General features: G+C 46.9%; 1 protein-coding gene across 4 annotated transcripts in view; it reads right to left on the bottom strand.

The window, feature by feature from the left end:
- The window catches only part of LOC147429898 (uncharacterized), a 47,297-nt gene that overhangs the window by 15,178 nt on the left and 8,632 nt on the right, over window positions 1-23,487 (bottom strand). The window lies entirely within an intron of this gene.

Raw genomic sequence — 23,487 nt, forward strand, 5'->3', positions numbered from 1 at the left:
TGCGACAACTAAGAAAACAGGAAATAGCAAGGTTTTGACGACAGCCATGTACCTTGCCGATGATGCCATTAATTGGTATCACGCATGGCAAGAGGCACAGTTGACCGTGCACCTAGAGGAAGCCGAAGAAGGCGTGCCCCTTTCCTTCAATTGGGCCGACTTCCAAGACAAGCTCAAGGCGGTTTATGCCACCTCAGTACCTAGCACGGTTGAAAGACGATTGGCGCGGTCTCAAGAAAAATGGTATGCCACTCATGTCTTTCTCTAATCGTGTTTTGCAGCTCGACAGCCAATTACGCAAATCGGCTGATGAGCACAAAAAGGCATTCCTTTACGGATTGGACGAGTATATCAAGTATGATATCGAAGTACTCGATCCAATAGATCTCAACAAGGCGGTTGCGATTGCTCTCGCACAGAAGATGAAGCATAACAAAGGAAAGCCTAAGGAGAACAAGGCTTCTGTAACAAACTTGGACACTCCAAGTCAAGATTGTACCGCGACACAACAGAGATTCACTTCAAAACAGTTCACATTTCACAATTGATTCGACACGGCCCGACGGAGTTCCATGCCTAGAGATAGTGGCCCCAAAGTCTCGCGCCCCTTTCGGTATTTCTTTTTGTATTAATCTGCAACTCAAAGTACAAGGAGTGGGAGGGGTCTCACTCTCAAACTCTGCGTCCAGATGCTCTGCAGAGTGGGAGCCATGCCCACGTATATAAAGGTTGTACAAGGGATGCCAAAAGCAGAGCCCCAAAAGCAATAATCCAAAAGCTCTCAAGCCTTTTCAAAATAAAGCAATTTTTCCCCAAAGCTTTTACTAAAAACTTGCGTAGAGTAAAAGCTGCCAAAATTCAGCGTAGGATTTCCGTACAGCCTGCCAGCGCTTTTTGCGCCGCAAATTGCGGGGACAATGCTACATCAACCACTCTGCGTGAAATCCGGGAGACTGCCACGTCAACAGATTGCGGGATTTCCGCGACTGCCTGCCAGAGGGAGTGTGTGTCTCATGTATCACCATGCCACATCACCAGTTTGTGACATACCCCCCTCTTGAAAGCATTGTTATCGCCCTCGATTACACCTGCAAAACAGATAGAGGCCATAAACGCACTGATCGTTAATACCAACGCACTAGGAGAAACACATCTAGCACATTTACCAATCGACAGTCACATCACAAGACATCACTTGACATCACATGACAAATCACATTCAAAATTCATTCGGATCTCAGACCATGATTAATTGGCAATGTATTTAGCAAACGCATCTAGATCCACTCGGGACCTCATAGATGCCCTTAACTAATCCTTATTGCAATCACGCCTATCGAGATCTTTCAGACCGAAATGCTGCAGTCATTTCGTTTATCACTTCCTGCACTTAAACAAGTCAAGAACAAATTGATATCATATTATCGGGAATTCCAGTTCATAAAGTCATACAGCAGAATACTGTCAGCTCGCAGTATCCCTGAAACTCAAAAGAGACATCCGTGACTTTAATATCAAAAATCGAGGCAATCCGTTGACAAAGGAGTGGAGCGACTCCCCTCTTGTGCATACCCGCTGCACCAAATTCCGCCCAGCTGAGTTCGGGGTTCAATTTGGAATAGACTATGCTAAACCAAATGCTTCAAGGTAAAGGTTCACAATCTGAGAAGTATCTGCCAGGTCCTCCTGCTCCATCCACTTTGCATCCAATGCGGGATAGTTCTTGAATTTAACCAAGAACCACCTTATCATTTTACCTTTTACCTTTCTATCTGTATGTGCCAAAATCTGTTCTGGAACGAGAATCTCCTCGTTTTCCTCCACTTCGGGTTGCTCATCAGGCTCCCTATCATCGAGCACATCGCCTTTAAAAGGCTTCAGGAGACTCACATGAAAAGCATTGTGAATCCTCCAAGTGTTGGGCAGCTTCGGTCTAAAAGGACATCATTTGTCTTTTCGAAAATCTGGAAAGGTCCATAGTATCTTATGCTAAGCTTTGAAAAAAGCCTCTCCTTTCCCTTTTTCTTTCTCAGGCGTGCCTTCTCAAAACGTAAGAGCACCCAATCGTTCTCCTTTAATTTCAAATCGCGACGATGTCGATCTGCTTCCTTCTTTCTTGAGATTTATGTAAAGCCTCTTGAACCTTGGCAAAAGCCGTGTCCAAGTCCCACGTATACTCGTCAGCTCCAGAAATCTTTTCTTTCGTGCTTAGGAAGGATGGAACCTTCGTAGCACCTTCAATAATCTCAAATGGCGCCTTCCCCGTCGAAGAGTGTACCTGTTCATTGAGTCGTCTGCTCCGAGATATAAGACTTCAATAAATCTAGTACCACTGAATTAGCAATCTCTGATTTCCCATCAGTCTGCAGGTGGAATGATGACGAGAACAACAACCGCATGCCAATGTTCTCCCAAATAGCCTTCCAAAACAATCTCGTGAATTTGGGTCTCTCTCGGAGACAATTGTCTCAGGCATGCCATGCAATCTGAAGATCTGGGCAACAAACAATCTCGCTAAGTGATCCGGCTTGATTGTCTTCTTCATTGGAATGAAATGAGCTTGCTTGCTAAATCTGTCAATAACAGTCCAGATACCATTGTGCCCACTTTGTGTTCTCAGGAGATCAAAAATGAAATCCATTGCAATACTTTTCCAAGGGGGGGGGGGGGGGGGGTATGGGTAAAGGATGTAACAATCTCTGTGCTTTATGCCTGTCAAACTTGACCTTCTGGCATACCAAGCAACTGCGTACAAAATCGTCCACGTCCTTCTTGAGTCTCGGCCAAAAGAAGTATCTCTCCACACCTTTCAAGGTGGTAGCAATGCCGCTGTGACCCGTAAAAGGTGAACAGTGGCATTCGGTAAGAACCTTTTTCCTTATCAGCTGTGTAACGCACAACATGGTTTTCTTCATCAAGTAGCCATCCCAAATAAAATATCCCGCTACAACCTCCCCATTCCGTATCCGAGGGAAAATATTTGCAAAATCTGTATCTGTGGCATACTGATGGACCATATCCTCGAAGCTCCTATGATGTATCGCGGAAATAGCAAGAACCAACGGTTTCCGAGACGAAGCATCTGCCACCAAATTCTTCTATCCCTGCACATGGACAATCTGGAAGTGAAACTGTGACAAGATGTTCGCCCACCACATTTGCTTTTCCAATGGCTACTTCTGTGACAAGAAGTAGCGTAAACTCTGATGGTCTGTGAAGACAGTAAAATCTGCTCCAAGTAGGTAATGTCGCCACTGAGTAAGAGCATGGATAACCGCCAAAAGCTCTTTCTCATACATCTGTGCTGTCAATTTAGGCCTTGAGAACAATCGGCTCTCGTAGGCAATGACATTGCCTTCTTCCATTAAGACTGCACCCAGACTACGACCACAAGCATCACAATCTACTTCAAATGACTTCTGCAAATCCGGCAAAGTCAAAACTGGTCTTGTAGTCAATTTCTCTTTCAATGTCTGAAAGGCAGCCACCTTTGTGGGTCCCCACGAGAAAGGGACTCCTTTCTGTGTCAAGATATGCAAAGGGGAAGCAACCTCTGCAAACTTTCTAATGAACCGCTGGTAGTAAGAACATAAGCCCAAGAAGCTTCTAACTTCATAGACATTCTTCAAATCAAGCCAATCACGTTTAGTCTCAATCTTGGCCAGGTCCATCTGCACTCCTGCTGCTGAGACGATGTGTCCCAAAAGGTGTATCTCTTCTAGGAAAAATTCACTCTTCTTTGCATTAATCACCAACTTGTGATCCCGCAATGCCTGAAAGACCTGTCGCAGATGTTCTCTATGTTTTGCCTCATCCTTAGAGAAGACAATAATATCATCAAAGAAAGTGCCCACAAAAGATTTGTACTCTCTGAAAATCCTGTCCATCATTCGGTTAAAGGTCGTTGGAGCATTGGTAAGCCCAAAAGGCATCACCAAAAACTCGAATATACCGAAGGTCGTCCGAAAAGCTGTCTTGTAGACATCTCCCGGCGCAATTCGGATATGATAATATCCACTCTTCAAATCAATCCTACTGAAACAAGAGGATCCCTGTAGTCGGTCTAGAATATCATCGATCCTAGGAATCGGAAATCTGTTCTTGATGGTGATTTTGTTGAGAGCTCTATAGTCAATGCACATTCTCCAAGACCCGTCTTTCTTTAAGACCAACAACACCGGAGAGCAGTAAGGTGAAGTACTCGGCTGGATAAGACCCTTTTCCAAGAGGTCTTTCACTTGGTTCATAATCTATGCTATTTTGCCCCCAACACATCTCATTATGCATCGCCCAAGGGGAGTCATCCTACATGATATTGGATGAGGATATATGGGAGTTCTCTAGGGATGGAGATGTCATTCTTCTGGGAGACTTCAATGCCAGGACGGGCCAGTCTCAAATAGCTTTCTACGATACCTCGAAGGAAATGTTGAGAGAATTGGATGTCAGTGATATGGGATTGGTTAGGTGTTCGCAGGATGAAGAGCACACTGGATATGGGGGATATCTAACAGATTTGGAGACTGCACATGGACTGGCCATCTTGAATGGCCTCCACACATTCCCAGTGTCGAGTGCCTTCACTTGCTTTCCTCATAGACATGGGGCCAGCACAGTGGATTATGTTTTGGCTCAGCCTTGTTTCATACCCTCTATTCAAGACTTTACAGTCGCACCTAGGCCTATTGGGGTAGCAATAGATCATGCTCTCCTCACGTTTACCGTCTCATTCCAGTTCAGCACAGCTCGACTTACCCGATACACTTTCACTTGAAAGACTAATTCATCTACATAGATGGTATCTACAGACGCTTATGCACAGAGGATCCGGGGAGACCTTTAGGGGAGCTCACTTATCTATTGACAGAGACACTATAGGATGCAACAGCAGAGGCATACCCCCATACTGAGCCTGGGCAACGCCGACGTTCTGGGAGCACACCCCAAAATAGATGGTATGATGAGGAGTGCAGAGAGACGAGAGCCCGACTTCAGAGGGAGGTACTTCTAGGTATCATTACTCAAAGGCAGTCACAAATTGCTTCTCGGCTTTTGCTACGATGAAAGAAGAGGGCATTTCTAGCTCAGCTAGAGCAGAATTTATATCAATTGTTTTTGAGCTAGGATTCAAGCGAGGCATGGCGACTCTTCCATGAGCACTCCCTCGCACCGATCATCACTTCTACGGAGGTATGGGGTCAGTATGCATCATCTCTCTACATCGTCTCAGGGCAGCCACCTCTTCCAGATCCACCAGAGCCATGCTCACACACATGCTTTCTTTACCATTGAGATGGTAAAGAAAGCCATTGAAAGGATGAAGACTAGGAGAGCGTATGATCATGATGGCCTGGTAGCAGAGCATTTTATACATGCCAAAGATTTGCTTGTAGAGCTTCTAGCAGTGATGCTCAACCGTGCCATGTGCGAGGGCCTACCTGATACTTGGAGTTTATCCACGATTGTACCTATCTTCAAGTCAGGGGACCCTATGGAGCTTGGGAACTACCCCACTATCATGATTGGACACACAATGGCAAGGTTGTATGCATCCATCCTTAAGTAGCAGTTCAGTAGATGGACAGAGAGAGAGGGTGTACGGGCAGCAGGACAGGCGGGCTTTAGGAGAGGTTTCTCTACTCTTGATCATATTCTCACACTCAGAGCCATTATTGAGGAGGGGAGATCACGTGGGAGATTGCTCTATTGTTGCTTTGTGGACTTGGCAAGCCTTCGATTGTCACGTGCACATCTAACCCTATGTGTACATGGACAAGCTCCTTCATGACATGGTTTCAGTTCAGTTTAGTCAGCCTAGCTTAGAAAGTGTTCTGGCACTTTTGTGAGTTTGTAAACAGACCGTGCATATCAAGACACTTAGAGTAGATCCATATCCTTTGGTTGCACACAACATGATCATCAGATTACCATCACAACCCATCAGGAGCATTTTTACAGTGCACAGACCTATTTTCCCAATTTTAGCCATTTTTCACTTATTATTAATAAGTGGCTTTGTTGGGAAACTGGGTAGGGAAATTTAGCCAAGCAGATATATAAAGAAACCTAGCGCTAGTGTATTCTGGCAGAAGAGGCAGCAGGAACAGAGTGTTCATCAGTGCACCTTCTCAGCAAGAGGCCTCGGCAGGCAACCTAGCGTTTTCCAACCAACAGACCAAAGACCAGCCTAGCGTTTTTCATCAAGGACAGCCAATGTTTTGCAGACAGCAGATCAAGCCTTGCGTTTGCAGATTTCCGCAGCAAGATACCATAGCGTTTTTGCAACAGAACAAAAATCAGCCCTAGCGTTTTTGGACAGCAATTCAGCCTAGCGTTTTGCAGTTCCTCCGCGACGGATTTAGTCTTTGCATCAGCATTTTCAGTTTTCAGCGTATAGACACCGCAGATCAAGTCCCGAACCTTGCAGATCTCACCTTCCCGCAACAAATCCTCGCCGCACGGTTAGATCAGCCAGCGTTTGCAGATTCAGCCCACTATTTGCAGATTTCAGCATCTGCATTTTCAGCGCATCGTCGTCGCATCGTCGCTCGTCATCGACATAGAGTTAGAATTCAGCAGATACAAGATTTGTAGATTTCAGCCCGTCTTGTCGTCGTCAACATCGTCGGCAAGACCGTTGCATTCAGACCATTGTAGAGATTTGTGCAATCAATAGTAGACCGCTCTCGCCATAGAGAGTGGGGCCTTTGGAGGAGGGTTTGACAACATTCTAGTGTCGTATTCTTCTCTTCTCTATCTCTCAGTCTTAGCACCTTCATTCATAGTGTTTTCCCACTTTGTTTGTGATCATTTGCACTCTCTCACTAAAGGAACGGAAGGCTCTCCCTTCCTCAGTAAAAGGAACCCTTGAGCACAATTCGGAGCACTCATCTTGAGCAAAGTTCAACTTTCACTTCCGTTGCACCGTACATTGTATCAGAGCTTTGGCAATGTTCTGTATCACTCAAGGAAAGAACCACAAGAAATTTTTTTGCTTGTTGCGGTCGCACGTAACCCAAGTCCACTTGGACGTGTCGATTCCTAATCGTGTTTTTGTAGAGTGATAGGAAACCCAAGAAAGAAGGGCTTGTCCGGCCTCCCCTTGTTTCTCTTTTCACTGATTAAGAGCGGACCGTGCACTTAGCGGCGGGCCAATCGACGTGAGGTGGGAAAAAGCAACCTTGGTGGGAGCGCAAGGCCGCCAAGGGATGCGCCCGCAGGAAAGAGAAGAGCTCACGTAAGAGAAGATCCTTCTCTAACACAGATTGCAAGCTAAAGAAGAACCTCAAGAACCCAAGAACCACAAGAACCCAAGTTCCTCGTGAACTTAAGAACCAAAGACTTCAGTGTGAGGTCATCACCCGAACACTTTGCATGGAGGTGATGAGCATGAGAGTGGTGAAGAAGAATTTTTCCCACTAGGAGGTTTTTCCGACCCTCCCCCTTCCCCATCTACGCCAAGGATTGCACCAAATCCTATGGAGGCTTTGATGAAGACGATGATGGACATGATGAGAGAACAAGAAGCGTGGCACAAAGAAAGAAAGGCAGAATTGCATCGTGAACACAAAGAAAGAATGGCAGCCCTGCGTGAGCGCGAGCAAGTGCACTTGGCGGCCGAACAGAGAGACCAACACATGCAAGAGTTGATCCTACTATTTTCTAATGTGCAGACACAGATTGAAAAGAATCGGGAGAAGGAGACTCTCTCAGTCTTGTCTTCTCCAACGCACAACACACATGATTTGCATGATAAAGATGTGATTATTTACAATGATGATGATTTGCAAGACAATGATGTGATTGTTCACAAGGATGATGGTTTAGTTGATACTTTGTCTAGTGAAGCTAACCTCATTGCAGATTCGATCAATCACGAAGAACCGATCTTGGCTCTCGAGTCGAGGTCCTAAGAACCCCCACAGGAAGTATCCTGTGTTCGAATGATTGGTCAACACGCATTGTTCGAGTGTTTCATTCGTGATGCTTTCCTGTATTTTAGTCACCGTCTTTATGTGATCCCTTTTCATAGGCATGACATATTGCACGATGAACACGATTCACTCATAAATGAGCACGGTTGTATGCGGATTACTCATGAAAAGATGAAATGTTTGCATTCAAGGAATTCCCATTCCATGTCTCTTCCTTGGCATGACACAGTATCCGAAAGAGCACAAGAAGGATTGAGCATCAAGCATCGGCATTTCCATTGTGATTTGCCATAGTTGATTGATTTATATCAGAAAGTCAAGATTCGACCCCATTTTTTTTGTGCGTTTGATGAACGGTTTGACACTCCTTCTCTATGTTCATCTACATTGCATGCACAGTCTTTTAGGAAGACTAGAATTTTTCCAGTCACTTTACATGGAATGGGTATGTTCATGTTTTTGTGTTGGAAGTGGTTTCAAGAATTTGCCTCCTCGGAGATTCTTGAAGAATATGGACCTACGTCCATAGACAAAGTTGAAGCATTGAAGGAGCCACAGATGACTTTGTGTCGCTTTCCGTGCGGCCCAAAGAAGCAAGCATTGCAGACCTTTATGAAGTTCAAGTATCGCACGACCCACACATCAGAGTGGGCCGGCGAAGAGTCCTTCACAGAATTCATCCAGACGCTACTGGCGATCTCCGTCGAACTCATATAGTTCGGTACCAGTACCTCACTTTGAAAAGAAGGGGATGTCACGTGCACATCTAACCCTATGTGTACGTGGACAAGCTACTTCATGACATGGGTTCAATTCAGTTCAGTCAGCCTAGCTTAGGAAGTGTTCTGACACTTTTGTGAGTCTGTTCGTAGACCGTGCATGTCCAGACACTTGGAGTAGATGTATATCCTCTGGTTGCACATAGTATGATCATCAGATTACCATCAAAACCCATCAGGAGCATTTTTACAATGCACAGACCTATTTTCCCTATTTTAGCCATTTTTCACTAATTATTAATAAGTGACTTTGTTGGGAAACTGGGTAGGGCAATTTAGCCAAGCAGATATATAAAGAAACCTAGCGCTACTGTATTCTGGCAGAAGAGGCAACAGGAACCGAGTGTTCAACAATGCACCTTCTCAGCAAGAGTCCCCGGCAGGCAACCTAGCGTTTTCCAGCCAACAGACCAAAGACCAGCCTCGCGTTTTTCATCAAGGACAGCCAACGTTTTGCAGACAGCAAATAAAGCCTGGCGTTAGAAGATTTCCACAACAAGATACCATAGTGTTTTTGCAACAGAACAGAAATCAGCCCTAGCGTTTTTGGACTACAATTCAACCTAGCATTTTGCAGTTCCTCCGCGACGGATTCAGCCTTTGCATCAGCGTTTTCAGCGTATAACACCGCAGATCAAGTCCCGAACCTTGCACGCAACAGATCCTCGGCGCACAATTAGATCAGCCAGCGTTTGCAGATTCAGCCCGCTATTCACAGATTTCAGCATCTGCGATTTCAGCGCATCGTCATGGCGTCGTCGTCATCGACATAGAGAATTCAGCAAATACAAGATTTGCAGATTTCAGCCCTTGGCGTTTTCAGCTTGTCTCGTCGTCATCGACATCGTCGGCAAACCGTTGCATTTAGACCATTGTAGAGATTTGTGCAATCAATAGTAGACCGCTCTCGCCATAGAGAGTGGGGCCTTCGGAGGAGGGTTTGACAACATTCTGGTGTCGCTAAAGGAACGGAAGGCTCTCCCTTCCGTAAGTAAAAGGAACTCTTGAGCACAGTTTGATTGCAAGAGATGGGGTTTCCAAAATAGTTGATTTGGGGGGATCATGACTCTCTACAAGTCAGTAGTCGGGCATGTACGCACTCCAAACGGGATTTCTGATTTGGTTCACTCCACTATTGGGGTGAAACAAGGCGGCTCGCTATCTTCTACACTATTTGGCATGTATGTGGATCATAGTTACCCGGAACAAGGAACAAGGAACGACAACATGCATGAAATGCCATTCCTTGTTTCGGATACTCGCGTCTGAAACACGGAATGGGAATCTAGAACGGAAAATTGGAATGGGAACGGGGAACGGGGACTTGAAAATGGCCATTTCTTGTAACTATGATGTGGATGAGGTTGTTGACTACATTGAGAGGGATGGTGATAGAGGAGCACAGACATGGATTCCACTAATGCTATATGCTGATGATATTACGCTGATTTCCGCCTCCCCGGAGGGAATGCAATGTCCTCGTCCACTTGCCACATTGGGCGCATATACATTCAGGAAACCCATGAGGCAACTTGAACCTGCATAGTAATCCACTGAGCCTTGTCTGGTACAATAATAGCTCTGCCCACAATGGTTTGCTACCATGAGTCCGCAATAGTCATACATACTCCTCCCTGGATACCTCCAGGTCCAAATGCAGCTAACCAAAAAGTCTCATAGCATCCACGAAAAATCTGACCACATCGTCTAATGCGTCTCACACAAAGATGATGCTCCTGTAGCATAAGAATATCAATCTCACCACCCACAAGGCATCGCTGAAGCTCCTCACGCAACCGACCCCTCTGGCGCCGAAATTGGGGTCCTCCTAATCCTTGCACATTCCATGAGACAATCCTCATGGTGTCAGTGAGAGAAAACAGATGTTGCAGCAGCACCCAACCTCGCTATCTTTGAGGCCAGCTTGGATGGGGAGTAATCCGCATCCGAGCGACCTCTAGACAAACGAAACTGAAATGATTGTCCCAGCCAAGCCCAAGCCGAGAGTGGAGTCCGTGGGCGACATCCTCTGTCCAAGAATCCTCATGTACAAATACATAGCAAGGGGGGCTTTGAGTGTCAGCAAACAAGTGCACCACAATGTGCCTGCAACCTGCTGCATCCGGCCGCGTCACACTAAACTTGGCTAAAGGCCAAAGTGTCTGTACCAAATCTGTCACCCCAGGTCCCCTGTGTGGTGTGAGAACTAAATAGCCTTGACCTAAAGCCAATCTAGAACTGTGTGCAAGGTCCAATCTGTTACGATCCCTGCCGCACAGCGGAAAGGAGAAACCTACCACTGTATCCAGAGCCTCAGTGCCTCGGGCTGCTAAAGAGAGGACGTGAACTCGAAAGCAAGCTTCCTCCAAGTCGGGAGAAGGGTCACGGTCACCAAGGAAGCGGGTGAAGCTGTAGTCGAAGAAGTCCCATCCTTTGCAAATGTCAAAGCTAGTCAAACCACGAGGGACTGCTACAAAAGGAGAGATCTAGACTAGAAGTGGCCTCCTCAAGTGGGGCTGCCCCTCTCGAGCCATGCGACTTGTAGCAGAAGCACTACCAAGAGATCGTCTTGCTGCGGATGTGTGTCCACCAGTGCCCTACGTCTGAGGAGGAGTGTGGGATGGGTCGGGAGATGAGGCTGAGGGCCCCACCGGGGAGAGAGGAAGAACGGGAGGAGGGGGTGGGAGAGGACGCGGCAACATGGAGGAATCTGAAGGTGGAGGGGGGGACAAGAGGTGGAGCTGAGGTGTCGGGGGGCTCCTGTTGGAGGGGGTCAAGACTCAAAACGGTTCCCTGTCAAAACCCAATGTTGTTGAGCTGCAGGAGGTCGTCCACCAGGGGGGGCAGTGTGACGAGCCCATCCCTGTCGACGAGGACCAGGCACTTGCTGCCAGCCATTAGCTGACGGATCGCTCGCCTCTGTCGAGGTACCAGCTGTGTGTTCTGGGTACCTGTCTGCTGAGCATGCTCAGCCTTCGGAGGCTGCGGATGCACAATGGGTCGAGATCTCCTGCGAGGACAGGCCTTCGCTAAGTGGCCCATCTACCTGCAAATGAAGCACTGGTTTGGGAGTCCCAAATACTCCACCCTCTCGTGTAACCATCCCCTGCTCACCCTAGGTAGAAGGACCACCTTCGGGAGAGTGTGAGTGTCACGAACCAGAACGCGAGCTGAAGGCACACCAATAGCCTTGGCTGCAACTGAAGTTGTGCCCTGCGCGGGGTCTCCAAGACTGTCCCAACCTCGAAACCAATCCTGGAAAGAAGAGGTAAGTATTCTCGCCTCAGACCGAGAAAGCAGACCGAAATAGGCAAGTCTGCCTCCTCTACAAGAACATCCGATGTAGGATCAAACCCATGGCGCCACTGTCCAAATTGAGCTCTGATCACTCGGATGGCCAACGCGCTCATCGAGATGACCTTGACCGCCATCTCGGTAGTCTCGAACTCTATCTAATAGTATCCCCGTCCGAGGAGCTGGATGTCAATAATCTTTCCCACCTCTGCTAGAAGGCGGGCCCGCAGAAGGTCGCGTACCTCTCCTCGACTGGGACAACTGTCAATAATCTTACAGATGACAAAGGTGGCTTGAAGGCGCTCCACCTCTGCTGCGAGGCTCGCTTGCTCTTCTAGCGACAGAGCGAGTCGGATGGTGGGCTCGGCGGGGTCAGGCAAGGGGGCTTCATGTAAGTCCCTCTGTGTCTACTACTGTTGGCGGACGGGGTATTGGTGCGACCTTTGCTGCTGCAAACCCTTACTCTGAAGGGAATCCAAACCCGGACAACAGAGGTCGGCACAGTGAAGAAGGGTGTGTGTATGTGTGTGTGTTGGGGTTTTGGGGGGAGGGGGGGGGGGTTGAAAATGTGTGTGAGGAGAGTTGGGCGGGCTGCGGGCTGAAGCGAAAGGGGGAGAGGGAGTGGACAGGTGGGCAGCGCGAGCAAGGGGGGGGCGAGGACAACGAGGTGGGCAGGGCAGGGTGGCGCGAACAGGAGGGAGGGAGGTGCGTCGAGCGGGGAGAGCAAAGCAGCGAGCGTCGGTAGAAATAATAATGTGCCTGATGCATACTTCCATATTCGTTGCGATTGCAAGCCGTGATGACATCCTCTTCATACTCCTTCGTTAACCATGGTGAAATGAAGATTCTTTTCAATTTGATCCACTTCTTAGGTGCTTCTCTATGCAACAGAGAGGTAGACCACCATGTCTATGCGTTGCTTTTCATAAAAGAGGCAGCTGTCACGAGGACGTGGCAACTGCTAACCTTCATTGTTGATTTCTTTCCAATGAATTTTGTTTAATTTTTGAGACCCTCTTTTTGAAGTTGCAAATGGTCGGACATTGTATGGCCAATGTCAACGGTAGTTTCACCCGCAGACGGAAAGTTGGTCGGCACTCGAACTCGTAAAGTAAAAAGATGTCTAGGCTCAAGGTGGGATCACCAATAGAAAGTATCCAACAATTGGGCCACATTGCACTTTTGGATGCGGTCCCAATGAGGATAGATGGTCAGAAGACTAGTGGGAGCCCAACGGAAGCATCTCCTAAAAATTAGGGAACTGCTATTTTGGGCCGTGAAATGTGTTCGCGTCATTACCTTCGGTATGGCCAGGGGAACATTTTATTACTCTGCTGCAAAGTCAACTGATGCACCAATTGAGAGATTTTTAAGCAGGAAGCCCAATGCGGCGAAATTGCATGCATGAGTGCCAAGTGGCACTTTTTGGCCAATTTACCAAGTTTGGGAGAACAGAACTCGTAACTGACTCTTTGGAGCAGTTTTGGAGGCTGTTAACTCTGATTCAGCCATTTCTCTCCATTTTTGAGCTTCCCATGACTTTATCTAGGACCAAGGAGCTCATTTTCAACATTGGAAGGCATCATATGCGTGTTTATAGGGCTGTTTTGCTGCGTTTTCAGCGATACGCAGGTTTTGGCAGCCATGGAAATCTTCCCCTTTTGCATCTATTTGTTCACAAATGCATTACAGGTCAAGGGCAAAAGAGGGGGCACTTGATTTATGCTAGGGGGGATACTTCATTGAGAACATGTCTCACAGGTTAAGAGCTATGGAGTGCTTGCTTTCCCTCTCATGTACAGTGTGGTGCTAGGAGTGATGCCCTGCACACTCCACACTGCTCTCTCTCTCTCTCCCCTACGTACAGTTAAGGGCTATGGAGTGCTTGCTTTCCCTCTCATGTACAATGTGGTGCTAGGAGTGATGCCCTGCACACCACACTGCTCTCTCTCTCTCTCCCCTACATGCAGTTTTGTGATGCCCCACAAGAGGGATCTTAATTTGACTAATGTACAGCTGTGTGGTTTCATGCTTTTGTGCTGAGGCAAGAGCCTCCTTGAGCAGGAACAAGGGTAGCTAACTACTACTCGAAAGCAGGCACCGGTGAGGGTCATAACCTCACCTTATAGGTACGTTTTCAGCGCTGCGTATGCGCTGCAAATTGACTGTTTTTCAGCCAAACGGACACCAGAACCATTGGGAATAATGCCCCATTGGCAGAGGATAGTTAGGGGACTGTTTGGGGCTGAAAACAGGGCAAAAACCAGTAAATACAGCGTGCTGAATTTACTGTTTTTGGGCAGGAATCAGAGGGTTTATGCGAGTGGAATTGAGTTCCAGCAGGAGAATTGGTTTCGCGCAAGTTTTGGGGCTGTTATGCTGCTAAAATTTGGCCAAAACAGGTGGTATCTAGCAGGATAGCGGTAAAGGATTCCCAGGACTCTACTTTGTAATTTACCCTCTCAAAGTATAAAGAAATACCGAAAGGGGCGCCAGTCTTTGGGGCCAGCAGGGTGTCGTCTGCTTGGTGGCGCTCTAGCTGCCAGGCCGTGGTTTGTCTTGAAGTGTTGAATTCCAGTCACAGGCTTATTCATGAAGCTCCTCTGTGTGTCTACAGTAAAGTAAAGAATTTCGGGTGAAAGCCAATGCCTACCGCCCCACGGGCCGGTTTCAACAGCCTTTCATACCTTGAAGGCTTTGGAGCAACGATCTCCCGAAAAAGCCATGCCAAACTACTGTATAAATGTTAGCGCTTGATGGATATCCTTGAAGCCAGAAAACCTGTCAAACTTAACTGCTTGACCTTCATCCTTAAACTGCTTGATCTTCTTGCCCTTTTTCTCGAGGTAATCATACTGAGCTGGAAGCATATTAAGGCTTTCGTTTCTTTCCATAGATAGACCAATATATGCGGGAATCAGTGTCTGAATTGTCAGAGGATGAAGTGTCCTCCTCACAAGAGCTAGAATGCTTACGGTGCCTTGTAGGCTTCTTTTGAGATCTGCTTTTATTGCTTTTCTTTGTCCTTCTCTGCTTCTTTCGCTTCTTTTCTTCCTCGTTGGAGTCAAACCCTTCAGAGGAAGAACTCTCTGAGCTGTCTAAAGACAAGGACAAAGACGGAGAACTAGGATCATCCACGAAATAAACAAGGTTCTTGGATATACTGGCTTCCTCAAAAGTGAATTTCCGACCTAAGTAGCCCGCATAGTCCTTTGAATGGCTCTTCTTCCGACAATACTTTGTAGTCTTCATCAACTAGTTGATTTTCTTTTCAAGAGTGGCGTTAAATTCTTCTTGTGAGTACAATTTTTGTGTTTCTGCACTCGGCTTTGCCTTCTGCTTCATTGCCGACTTGAGAGATGAATGGACGGCATTGCACCATTGTGAGTGAACCTCATCAAGCAGGTGGTTCTTCAGATACTTTGCACACTTTGGGTCCTTAAGAGTACTCGATCATCCTTTTGGAACAAGTATCAACCTGTAGTTGGCACTTGTACTCCATCTTGTCGAGATCTCCTGTCGTGAATGGGCCATGGTCTTCTTTTGATTCCTCGGAAGGAGGTCGGCTCCCATTGGAATCTCTATTGGTTTCTTCTGCTCCCCCACTGGAGTTGGGGTTAGCTTCATCTCCCTGAGGTCCAATGATGTCCAAGGATCCTCTCTCTGTAGTGCTCCCAAGCTAATCTAACAGAGGAGAGGCCTTGGCCATCTATTTAAAAGTCCTTGGCCTAAAAGCATACAAGGTGAAAAGCTCTGGTCTCCAAAAGCAACTTTCCCCAAACGCTGGCACCCTTTCCGCTACTCCACAAAACACACAAGTGCGTATGCATGCCACATCATCAACACTCCTGTTGCTTTTCTTCAAAAGTGTTTTGGGCCCCTCAGTTGGTGATCTTTTTAAGTAAGAGGGTTAGGTTTTATTAAACCCTAACCCCAGTGGCCCCTGGGCCATGCTCTGTAAATTGGGTTAAGTTCTTTTAAACCCTAACCAGAGTGATACCCAAGCCAGAAAACTAGCTAGAGGCAGTTGACAAAGTTGGGCATCTCCTCACATGCTGTTAAGGTAGATGCCAGTGGACAAACCTGTCAAATATGCAGGGTGCACGGGGTGTGCATGCACCCCAAACCTAAAGTTGTTTATGGGTGCATGCACACCCCGTGCACCCTGCATATTTTACAATTGTCGATCTTCCCAATTGCGACCGCGGCCAAGGAGGTAAGGCAACGGATTTTCTACATGCCCTATAGCTTTCGGATAGCATGGGAGTCACAAACAAGAACTCAAGCATTGGGGATTCCTCCCACTTTCACGATCGTTGAAGTAACGATTCAAGGGGACTCGATAATAGTGCAATGAGATCACCAAGTTGAGGGACCAAAAGGAAGAGCACACACAATTGGAAAGTCTTCCAAAAAAAGCATCGATTGTTAAATCAAAACCATGGAGCCAATGTCAAAAGGGTACCTAGATGAATCCAAGATGAGCCCAGATTCACCGTTACAAAGGAAAGTGCAAAGTATAGACTCGTAGTAGTCACCCACTGTCAGGTGCAACGGAATTGAAATGGCGAAGATCTAGGTTATACACTTCCACAAATCTTTACTTCTTTCCTTGCATTAATGATTGCATTTGAGCATGAATGATGGTTTCCTTTATTTCCCTGAAGAGAGAGAGAGAGAGAGAGAGAGAGAGAGAGAGAGAGAGAGAAATGAAATGCCAAAATGACCTATGGGACCAAACTGATACAATCCTTGTGGATCTAATCCAAATGTCTAGGTACAAAAATAAAATGAAAAGAAGTTAAAGACTAAGACTAAAAGACTAAAATCGTCAGATCGAAAATCATCATCATCATCATCCATGCCCGAGGATGCCCGACATCGGGCGTTGTCCAAGAAAGTATTGCATCGGTTGCTGAAGAGCTTCGTCAATGTCCACCTCTATAAATAGTCGTATTGGGCATCTCCCATATCATGCTAGAATAGTCTTGATCCTTTGATGGAGCCTCCATCATTGTTGTGGTAGCCCTCGTAGACGTGGGCATCTTAGCCCTCCCGAGCTCAGTGGCCCTATCCACTAATATACCTCTGGTATAAGTGGGCTCTGAAGTCTGCTGTGAACCATGCTCATCTGGCTGCTAAGTCCCTGCTGTAAAGAAGTCGGTGATTTCCCTCTATGAATGTCTCCCAATGCTTGGTCTCCTCAAGAGACTCTCCCTGTGTCTGCACAGATCTAGCAAAAACAACCCAAGGCATCTCTGATCCTGATATCTAATGACTCTAGCTAGCAGTCCAAAAGCCTTCTCTGAATAGAGAGTGAAAGTGGCCTCGTATCTCATAGTATACCGGACAATGACAAATGTGATGTACCTCTGTCTCTGGCTCTATATGACACAACTGGCATATCCTGGCTAATACTTTCCTAAATCTACCAATCTCAATCTCTAGCTGATGCGATGATGTGCACATCTTACCAGTAGCACATTGTATACCAAGGAAAATGAGTGTCCATATAGGCAGGTCTGATTACATATCCATCCTCTGTTAGTTGGAGAAGATGCTCTCTATAGAAAGCAAACTTACCCTCTAACCCGATTTCGACAGCATAACCACAGTAGAAGTCTCCACGAACAAAATTCCAAGTAAACAGTGACTTTCCACGCACTTTAGAGCACTTTACAAAACCTAGCGAGAAATTGCAGAACGCTGAAATCTCTGTTTTTGGCCTCCAATTTACACCAAAACACCTGTTCGCTAATTCCTAGCTTCCCCAAAGTTCCTAGGACCTGTAGGCATCAAAACTGGCCAAAACCCTAAACCTGCAAAAAATTACAGCAAGCTATAATTCTCTGTTTGCGCTCCGATTCGCGTGCCGACGATCGCTCTTGTGGGTAGCCCTCCGCTCCTGCACCCGTGGGGTCACTTGCCCTTTGAATTAGACGAGCTTCCTCCCGGGAAATCTCTCTAAATTGTCCTATACAAGCACCCAAGGCTTTCCCGAGGCTCCCCTAGCGATATCTTGACGTTTAGGTGCAAAACCCTAAACCTGCAAAAAAAACACAGCAGGCTGTAATTCCCTGTTTCGCATCATTTTGAGCAGAGCAAACACGTCTACGCGTGTCTCAGAAGCTCCCGTGCGCAATGGACAGTTCCCTTGTAAATCGGACGAGTTTTCACGCGAGAAAACTCTCCGTTTGCACATTCCTTCTCGATGGAACTACGCGTACCTGAAGGGGATTAGCAATTAGCTAATCCGTTTCCTGTACAGAAGGCTCTTGCCTTCGCAAACGCGCATAAAACCCCCAGAACTGTACATGGTCATCTGAGAAGCCCAACTAGAGGGGCATTTCCATATGAGCAGTGTGACATGAAATGTTTCGTGGTTTCGATCGTTTCGGGGTTTCGAGGTTTTGAAATGTTTCGTTTCATAGCGTCAAAAACATGAAACGGGTTTCATAAACGACATTAAATTATATATTGATAAAATATGATAAATGCGTATACAATGTAGCACACCTGACTCTAGACTTTAATGTACACAAGAGAGAGAGAGAGAGAGAGAGAGAGAGAGAGAGAGAGACGTGCTCACTGCTCAGTGATCACTACTTAGAAGCGACTTCAAGCGAGCATGATCAAAGAGATGTTCAGTATTGATGAAAGTTAAAACATAGCCACTAGTTTCATGAATCATAACTGATGCGTCATTGATTCATTTAGCAAAGTACTTCTATTGAACAAAGTTCAAACTTAATTCAATGTCACAAACCATAAGTTTTAGGGACCACAATCATCTGTTAACTGGAGCTAAACCTCAAAAAAAAGAAAAAAAGCCCCAATTTTAAACGTTTCATAAAAAATGCCTGTCCGTTTCATGCGTTTCGGCAAAACGTTTCATAGGTTTCGGGGTTTCGAGGTTTCATCTGCATGAAACGCGTTTTTATGTCACACTGCATATGAGCAAAGAGGAGAGAGAGATGCGCGAGAGCAAAGAGGAGAGAGAGCATGAGACAAGGGAGAAGGCAAGTTTCCAATTAAAGCTGAGCACCTGCACCCACTACTCACACACACACACACACTGTGGAGTACTTATCATCAAAAATCAGCCCCAGCCTCAATTTGGGCGCCCCCTCTTTGGATGAGATGTTTTGGACTGAGTGTTGACCTGCAGGTTGCTCTCCTACTGCCATGTGTCCAGTTTGCTCTTTTTGGATTAATTCCTAGTACCCACCAACTTATGAAGTCTTGCCGAGGTGCCTAAATGACTTTAACTGAGCCTAGCCACTTCTTTACTAGCAACTGATCTCGTGGCTGCCTGGCCTCGACTCCTGTGGGTGAAACTCTTGGTCAACGGCCGTTTCACACTGGCCACGCAATGTCCGAGCATTTGTGATTTCAACAAGAGGGTCCCAAAAATTAAATGAAAATCAAGGAAAAGAAACCGGCAAATATATATAGTGATTGTCACAGTCTCGTGACACAATCTATCCATGCTTAAGCCATGTGACTGAAACCATGATGTCATCTGCCCATACCAGCATGCTGTGTCCCCCTATAGCGCTAGTTGTCGGGATGACTCGAGGGCTAGCCGAGCATATCTGTCTACGGAGATGTCCCATAAATTATGCATGAAGGAAACTCGTCTAGTAAGGGCCTGAAATACGAGAGGGGGGGTAGCTAGCTCGGCTCGAATAATCTCATGTGGCACTGAGGCCTTAGCTCGAATCAACCGCGAGATCATAGAGACTAGAGGCCTCTCCATAGATCTCCATTTATCAGTGCTACCATATCTTCCATAGTGGTCCACTGAAGGTTCCCAAATCTGAACCCCATAAAGCATAGCTGAGGCCACTAGAGTGTCAAAAAGCCACAGCTTTGTTTGAGGTTCCTACCTACGAACACATCTTCTCCGATCCTCCCAAGGCTGCATAAGCTCTCGTCAATCTAGTCTCTGCTGCTCTCCTCAGTGAAAACACCGGTCCACTGAAGGCTACCCCAAGATAGGTGTATGCATCTGTATACTCCACCGTCTCCTGGCCATATGTAAAAGTGGGTGTTTACCTCCTCACCCATTGTGGTGTGGTGTTAAACACCATAACCTTGGTTTTCCCCAGGTTAACAGACAATCCACTATCGTGGGAAAATGTGTACAAAGCATCTAAATGACTCTGCATCCCCTTTGGAGAGTCAGAAATCAACACAATATCATCAGCATATAACAATAATCACGAGAAAAGGCCAAGCTTTCTGGGGGTCTCACAAAGCTAGAGTGCTGCCACACATCTGAAACCCGCAAAGTCATACATAACCTCTCCCAAGCTGCCAACTCAGCTCCATGTACAATAGTATGGCTACTTCCAATCCTGTCAGAGGGGTCCTCCGACATATTGAAGTCACCCCCAATGCACCATTGCTCTGCCTGCGGTAGAGACTCTACAATATGAGACCAAAACTCTACACGTGCACTCGCCACATTGGGCACATAGATGTTCAGGAAGCCCATGAGGCAACCCTGAACCTGCATAGTAATCCACTAAACCCTGCCTGGCACAATAATCCCTCTGCCCACAATGGCCTGCTGCAAAGAATCCGCAATAGTCATACATACCCCACCCTGGATGCCTCCAGGTCAAAGTGCAGCTGACCAAAACGTCTCATAACGACCACGCAAAATTTGACCACACCGTCTAATGCGGCTCTCACAAAGATGATGCTCTTGTAGCATAAGAATGTCAATCTCACCACCCATAAGGCATCTCTGAAGCTCCTGTCTCGCAGCCGACCCCTCTGACGCTGAAACTCGGGTCCTCCTAATCCCTACACGTTCCATGAGATGATCTTCATGGAGTCAGTGAGAGAAAACAGTTGTTGCCACAGCAGCCAGCCTCACTATCTTTGAAACCGGTTTGGATGGGAAGTAATCCGCATCCAAATGACATCTAGACAAGCGCGAAAGAAGTGACTGTCCCGCCCAGGCCCAAGCCGAGCGTGCAGCCCGAAGGGCTACATTTTCTGTCCAAGAATCCTCATCTACAAATACATAACAAGGAGGGCTCTGATGATCCTCTGTCGAAAGTGTGCTTGAACTACTCGGATGGCCAGGGGGCTCATCGCAATGACCTTGGACGCCATCTCGGGAGTCTCAAACTCTATCTCGTACTAGCCACGTCCGAGAAGATGAACGTCAAGGATCTTGCCCACCTCTGCAAGAAGGCAGGCTTGGAGGAGATCACGCACCTCCCCTCTGCTGGGTCTAGTGCTCTAGTGCCAAGAATCTTGCAAATAACAGAGGTGGCCTGGAGGCGCGCCACCTCTGCCTCTAAACTCGCTTGCTCTGTCAGCGAAAGAGCAAGTCGGATGGTGGGTTCTGCGGGGTCAGGCGAGATGGCTTCAGTGGAGTTCCTCTGTTGCGAAGCAAAATCCTCCATCTGAAGGCGAACAAGAGCGTCGAAGAAGAGGCTAAATGAGGCGCATGGCTGAGCCGCTGCCGCTGGGAAACAATACCAAGGCCAAGCTCAGGTGAGCTAACCACCGAGCAACAGAAGAAAGGGGGGGGAATGGGCGAGGAATGAAAGGCAGGGCGCCAGGCGGGCTACCTCAGCACGACAGCTTGTAGGGGGCAACGCGAGCGCGGGTCGGCAGGCTGGGACAAATGGCGAGAGCGCGAGGGCAGGGGACAACAAAGGCGAAAGGCGAGGGGCAGCGCAAACTGCTGGGAAGGAGGGGGGGGTGGTTAGCGATGGCGAGGGAGTGTGAGCAGTAGCGAGTTCGCCAATCTTTTAGGGATTTCAGCCTCGGATTCTAGACACTCTTATCTAGGAATAGGTGGAAAACTAGCTCCGGAAGTCCATGAAGCATGTCAACGTGGCACACAGAGCCATGTGCACGTGACACCCACAAGACAATATAACCATCAACTCAATCATGCATAGTATTGACTAAATACTACAACCACCCCACTAATGTCTTCAATGCCCAATAGTAGGTGTAGAACTAGGTATCAATATATGCTCCCACACACCCACACCACACATGCACACGTACGAGTACAGACATCTATATACTGAGTTTTTGTCATAACTCTAGAGATCCCCCCCCCCCCCCCCCCCCCCCGACAACACACGCACGCACGCACGCGTGCGCATACAAAGATCTATATATTGAGTTCCTATCATAACCAGGGCAGACTCGGCCATAATGAAGCCTAGCACTAAAGAAAGATTGAATAGGAAAAATAGCAGAAAAATGAGGTAATTGATAGGACGTACTCACCACAAAAGAAAGAAAGAATTAGCACAATATCAACTGACCATAACTCGGACAAAAACATCACAATCTGAAGTCTACATGTCCCCTATATGACTAAAAAAATATACCTAGATGAATCCAGGATAAGCCCATACTCACCCTTCAAGGGAAGTGTGTCACAAACTGCTGACGTGTCAAGCCACTAAAGAAGGAAGCCAACCTGCAGATCCCGGCGGAGACCCTAAGTGAAGAAGCAGAAGCAACAAAAGAATTTTTACCAACTTGCAAAGTCTTGCCGAGTGGCCTATTTTTAAAGAGGAGTTCCCGCCAACTTATGGGACCCCGTTCGATGGGGCCCAAGTGACCTAAAGGGATTAAATAAAGCAGGACCACACACACACTCACACTCTATTTGCGTAGCGGCTGATGGCGTGGCATACCTATACGGATTTCCAAATTTTGCCCTGATGATGTGGCAACCTGTACAAATTTCCGCAAAACGCGCTAGCAGCTTTTGGTGCTAGTGCTTTTGGGACCAATTGCTGTTGAGTTTGACTACTTTGCATGTAACTGCTTTTCAAGGCCAAGGGCTTTAAAATATGTGCAAAGGGCTCATTCTTTGGCATGCTTCAGTGTAAAGGTGCAAGGATTGGAGTACAAGCATTGTACTCAGATGAAGCAATATAAAGACATACCGAAAGGGGCGCCAAGGTGTGGGGCCAATACTCTCTGGGGTGAAATTCCGCCACTCCGTGTCGCATGTGCTCTCTCTCTCTCTCTCTCTCTCTCTCTCTCTCTTTTTCAGTTCAGTTGTTATTGAAGTGCTAAAAGTCTGTTCAGTCTGTTCTTTTCTATTCCTATCTTGTGACAAAGTGCAAGGTATAGCCTCATGGTAGTCACCCACAAGACAATATAACCATCAGCTCCATCATGCTTATATTGACTAAATGCTACGACATCCCCACTAACCTCATCATTGACCAATAGTGGGTGTAGACCTAGGTACAGATATATTCCCACACACCCACACCGCCCGCGTGCACGAGCATACATTGATTCAAAGATCTACTTAGTCAGTTTCTGTCGTAACTCTAGAGATGCAGGGAAAACTCAGCCATAATGAAGCCTAGCACTAAAAGAAACGTTAAATATAGGAGGTAGTTGAGACATAAGCACCACAACAGAAAGAAAGAATTAGCACAATATCAACTGGCAATAACTAGGACAAAAATGTC

The sequence above is a fragment of the Adiantum capillus-veneris genome, chromosome 22, assembly GCF_014529385.1.
Source record: "Adiantum capillus-veneris isolate H3 chromosome 22, ASM1452938v2, whole genome shotgun sequence".
NCBI classification, from domain to species: Eukaryota; Viridiplantae; Streptophyta; class Polypodiopsida; order Polypodiales; family Pteridaceae; genus Adiantum; species Adiantum capillus-veneris.